The following is a 6000-nucleotide window of genomic DNA, read 5'->3' on the forward strand; positions in this document are numbered from 1 at the left end:
AGTCGCTGAGCAGAGACTGATAGCCAAGTTCCGCACACATGAGGACGTCCTCAACCGGGATCTTGGGTTCATGTCACACTATCTGTAACCCCCATGACTTGCCTGGGCTTGCAAAATCTCACTAAATGTCCTGGCTGGAGACAATACACATCTCTTTAACCTGTGCTTAACCCTCTCGCCACTCACATTGTCTGTACCTTTAAGACTTGATTACATGTAAAGACTTGCATTCCAACCATTATTTTGTAAATTGAGTTTGTGTCTTTATATGCCCTGTTTGTGAACAGAACTCCCACTTACCTGACGAAGGAGCAGCGCTCCGTAAGCTAGTGGCTTGTGCTACCAAATAAACCTGTTGGACTTTAACCTATTGTTGGGAGACTTCTTACTGTGTTTAAACATAGAAAGACAGTAAGAAGTTTAACAACACCAGGTTAAAGTCCAACAGGTTTATTTGGTAGCAAAAGCCACAAGCTTTCGGAGCCTTAAGCTCCTTCTTCAGGTGAGTGGGAATTCTGTTCACAAACAGGGCATATAAAGACACAAACTCAATTTACAGAATAATGGTTGGACTGCGAATACTTACAGCTAATCAAGTCTTAAAGGTACAAACAATGTGTGTGTATTGAAACATAGAAACATAGAACAGTACAGCACAGTACAGGCCCTTCGGCCCTCGATGTTGTGCCGAGCTTTGACCAAAACCAGGATCAAGCTATCCCACTCCCTATCATCCTGGTGTGCTCCAATAATCGCTTGAAAGTTCCTAAAGTGTCTGACTCCACTATCACAGCAGGCAGTCCATTCCACACCCCAACCACTCTCTGAGTAAAGAACCTACCTCGGACATTCCTCCTATATCTCCCACCATGAACCTTATAGTTATGCCCCCTAGTAACAGCTACATCCACCCGAGGAAATAGTCTCTGAACGCCCACTCTATCATCTTATAAACCTCTATTAAGTCACCTCTCATCCTCCTCCGCTCTAAAGAGAAAAGCCCTAGCTCCCTCAACCTTTCCTCATAAGACCTACCCGCCAAACCAGGCAGAATCCTGGTAAATCTCCTTTGCACTCTCTCCAATGCTTCCACATCCTTCTTATAGTGAGGTGACCAGAACTGCACACAATATTCCAAATGTGGTCTCACCAAGGTCCTGTACAGTTGCAGCATAACCCCACAGCTCTTAAACTCAAACCCCCTGTTAATAAATGCTAACACACTATAGGCTTTCTTCACAGATCTATCCAGTTGAGTGGCAACCTTCAGAGATCTGTGGATATGAACCCCAAGATCTCTCTGTTCCTCCACATTCCTCAGAACCCTACCGTTGACCCTGTAATCCGCATTCAAATTTGTCCTACCAAAATGAATCACCTCGCATTTATCAGGGTTAAACTCCATCTGCCATTTTTCGGCCCAGCTCTGCATCCTATCAATGTCTCTTTGCAGCCTACAACAGCCCTCCACCTCATCCACTGCTCCACCAATCTTGGTGTCATCAGCAAATTTACTGATCCACCCTCCAACCCCCTCCTCCAAGTCATTGATAAAAATCACAAATAGCAGAGGACCCAGCACTGATCCCTGTGGTATACCGCTGGTAACTGGTCTCCAGTCTGAAAATTTTCCATCCACCACCATCCTCTGTCTTCTATGAGATAGCCAGTTACTTATCCAATCGGCCAAATTACTCTCTATCCCACACCTCCTTACTTTCTTCATGAGCCGACCATGGGGGACTTTATCAAATGCCTTACTAAAATCCATGTATATGACATCAACTGCTCTACCTTAGTTACCTCCTCAAAGAATTCAATCAAATTTGTGAGGCAAGACTTACCCTTCACGAATCCATGTTGACTATCCCGGATTAAGCTGCATCTTTCTAAATGGCCATAAATCCTATCCCTCAGGACCTTTTCCATTAACTTACCGACCACCGAAGTAAGACCAACCGGCTTATAATTACCAGGGTCATTCCTATTTCCTTTCTTGAACAGAGGAACAACATTTGCCACTCTCCAGTCCTCTGGCACTATCCCCGTGGACAGTGAGGACCCAAAGATCAAAGCCAAAGGCTCTGCAATCTCATCCCTTGCCTCCCAAAGAATCCTAGGATATATCTCATCTGGCCCAGGGGACTTATCGACCCTCAGGTTTTTCAAAATTGATAATACATCTTCCCTCAGAACATCTGCCTCCCCCAGCCTATTAGCCTGTAACACCTTCTCAACCTCAAAAACATGGCTCCTTGCCTTGGCGAACACTGAAGAAAAGTATTCATTCATCGCCTCTCCTATCTCTTCTGACTCCATGCACAAGTTCCCACTACTGTCCTTGACCGGCCCTAACCTCACCCTGGTCATTCTTTTATTTCTCACATAAGAGTAAAAAGCCTTGGCGTTTTCCTTGATCCGACCCGCCAAGGACTTCTCATGCTCCCTCCTAGCTCTCCTAAGCCCTTTTTTTTTAGCTCATTCCTTGCTAACTTGTAACCCTCAATCGACCCAACTGAACCTTGTTTTCTCATTCTTACATACGCTTCCTTCTTCCTCTTGACAAGACATCCAACCTCTTTTGTGAACCATGGTTCCCTCACTCGGCCATTTCCTCCCTGCCTGACAGGGACATACCTATCAAGGACACGCAGTATTTGTTCCTTGAACCAGCTCCACTTTTCATTTGTGCCTTTCCCTGACAGTTTCTGTTCCCATCTTATGCTCCCTAATTCTTGCCTAATTGTTTACCCCAGTCCAACGCCAGCATCTCCACATCATTTGTAATCTATGCCTCAATTGATAAAGGCGAATGTCCCATGTGCCGTTTTCACCACCCTACTAACATGCCCTTCCGCCTTCAGAGATCTGTGGACAAGGTCCCTTTGTTCCACAGAACTTCCTAGTGTCCTACCATTCATTGAATGCTTTCTTCTCAAATTACTCCTGCCAAAGTGTATCACCTCACACTTTTCAGGGCTAAATTCCATCTGCCACCTATCTGCCCATTTGACCATTCCGTCTATATCTTCTTGATACATACAGAGACCTTAAAGAGGCAGATACACAGACAGACATACAGAAACATGTACCAATATAACAGGGACAAGCCGTCAAAATGTTCGGGTTCCGCATCCTCAGACTGTGGCAATAAGGACATGATGAGACAACTGCTGAGATGCAGGTGCTGTCTGAGCTGCTGAGTATTTCCAGCATTTTCTGTTTTTATTTGTTTCAATGATAATGACTGAGGGATAAGTTCGATTCAATATTGGCCGTGGATAGGATCACGCCGGCTTTATTAGGCTCTGTATCTGAAATTTGAAAGGATTTGAACTGCTTCATATTTAATAATTTGCTAAATCCTTTCCATGAACTCCACATGACTCCAGTTACTGGATTTAATATTTTTCCAGACACTGGTCTATCGGTGCAGTGTAGTGTGAGGGTAAGCTCTCATTTGAGTTTCAGCGAACATTAATCTGATTCTGTAGACGATAAAATAAGAATGTAGCTTTCACATCCTGCACGCCCAGAGAAGGATTCACTTCTGCCTGGAGCTGTGTGTCTTAGTACACTCTCCGCAGTACATCACAAGGACTCACAATTGCACATTATCACATAAGAACATAAGAAATAGGAGCAGGAGTAGGCCATCTAGCCCCTCAAGCCTGCTCCACCATTCAATAAGATCATGGCTGATCTGATAGTGTCCTGAACATCTTCACAGCTAATAAATTGTTTTGGAGGTGCTGGCCCTATTCTGGAGGCTTTAAGACAGGGCACATTTCAGTCCTGTCTGGTATGACAAGGTTAGTGTGTGTCTTCCAGCACCACCTTGTCCACATATGAAAAGGAACAGTGTATTCCTGTCTGGTACTAACATAGAAACATAGAAGGTAGGAGCAGGAGGAGGCCATTCGGCCCTTCAAGCCTGCTCCGCCATTCATCACGATCATGGCTGATCATCCAACTCAATAGCCTAATCCTGCTTTCTCCCCATAACCTTTGATCCCATTCGCCCCAAGTGCTATATCCAGCCGCCTCTTGAATACATTCAATGTTTTGGCATCAACTACTTCCTGTGGTAATGAATTCCACAGGCTCACCATTCTTTGGGTGAAGAACTGTCTCCTCACCTCCATCCTAAATGGTCTACCCCGAATCCTCAGACTGTGATCCCTGGTTCTGGATTCCCCCACCATCGGGAATATCCTCCCTGCATCTACCCTGTCTAGTCCTGTTAGAATTTTATAAGTCTCTATGAGATCCCCCCTCATTCGTCTGAACTCCAGTGAAAACAATCCTAACCTAGTCAATCTCTCCTCATACATCAGTCCCGCCATCCCCGGAATCAGCCTGGTAAACCTTCGCTGCACTCCCTCGAGAGGAAGAACATCCTTCCTCAGAAAAGGAGACTAAAACTACACACAATACTCTTGGTGTGACCTCACCAAGGCCCTGTATAATTGCAACAACACATCCCTGCTCCTGTACTCGAAACTTCTCGCAATGACGGCTAACATGCCATTTGCCTTCTTTACCGCCTGCTGCACCTGCATGCTTACCTTCAGTGACTGGTGCACAAGGACACCCAGGTCCCACTGCACACTCCCCTCTCCCAATTTACAGCCATTCAGGTAGCACTGAATGAATGTCTTCAGGAAAGATAGGGAAAAAAATACTTTCAAACATAAAACAAAGCACTGTTTGGATCAGGAATCCATTGATTCATCTCCTCTCATTTCACAGACTCCTGTGTCCCTTGAACCAATAGTCCTATGACACCCTTCTCTCCTAACAGAGATCCCTCCAGCCCTGACCCTGCTGCCATTTCCTGTAACTCTCTTTCTGGCACTACTCTTTCACCATTCTGCCGCCATTTTCACTGAACATAAATTCCCCAAATTCCCACGGTGGTTAGCACTGCTGCCACTCAGCGCCAAGGACTTGGGTTCAATTCCCGACTTGGGTCACTGTCTGTGCGGAGTCTGTACGTTCTCCCCGTGTCTGCGTGGGTTTCCTCCGGGTGCTTCGGTTTCTTCCCACAGTCCGAAAGACATGCTGGTTAGGTGCATTGGCCAGGCTAAATTCTCCCTCAGTGTACCCGCACAGATGCCACTGGAGTGTGGTGACATGGGGATTTTCACAGTAACTTCATTGCTGTGTTAACGTAAGCCTACTTGTGACTAATAAATAAACTTTAAACACTATACAACGAGTTCCTCAGTCCTCCACAGAAGAAAGTTTTTTCATCCAAATTTCCTGTATATGTTAAAAAACTTAAAGACTCTTTGACAATATCCCACCCACCATCCCCCTCATTCCGGTTTGGAAAATCCATGGGAAGAAGCGTCTCTTTCTCTGATGCTGAAAAATGTTGAGTCTTCCAGTGAAGGATAGAGAACTGGGAAGGACAATGAAAGTCAGAGGTGTGGAGTGGAAATAGCAGTGTCTTTTACAGTGAGAATCTTTACACTGCAGAGGCAGTTAACCTCAAGCAACAAGCCAAAGCTTTAATCAGGGCAATAAGATCAACATGGCTGGAAAGGGAAGTCAGGAAATGGAGAGAGAGTAACATACCAGAGTATCTACCAGAGTAACATACCAGAGTATCTACCAGAGTAACATACCAGAGTATCTACCAGAGTAACATACCAGAGTATCTACCAGAGTAACATACCAGAGTATCTACATCTACACAAACACCTCTTTTTCTGCACATTTAGCCAGCATTGCAATCAGCTAGTATTGTCTAGGTGTTGCTACAAGAACTTATATTTATATAGCGGCCTTAGCATAGTGAACTGATTCAAGGTGCTTCATAGTTAGCACAGGTGCAATTTCATAGTGCAGTAAGAAGTCTCACAACACCAGGTTAAATGTCCATCGGGTTTACCTGGTATCACGAGCTTTCAGAGTGCTGTTCCTTCATCAGGTGAGCCACTCACCTCCTTCTTCATTCACCTGATGAAGGAGCAGCGCTCCAAAAGCTCGTTC

Source organism: Mustelus asterias, unplaced genomic scaffold (assembly GCF_964213995.1).
Source record: "Mustelus asterias unplaced genomic scaffold, sMusAst1.hap1.1 HAP1_SCAFFOLD_881, whole genome shotgun sequence".
Taxonomy (NCBI): domain Eukaryota; kingdom Metazoa; phylum Chordata; class Chondrichthyes; order Carcharhiniformes; family Triakidae; genus Mustelus; species Mustelus asterias.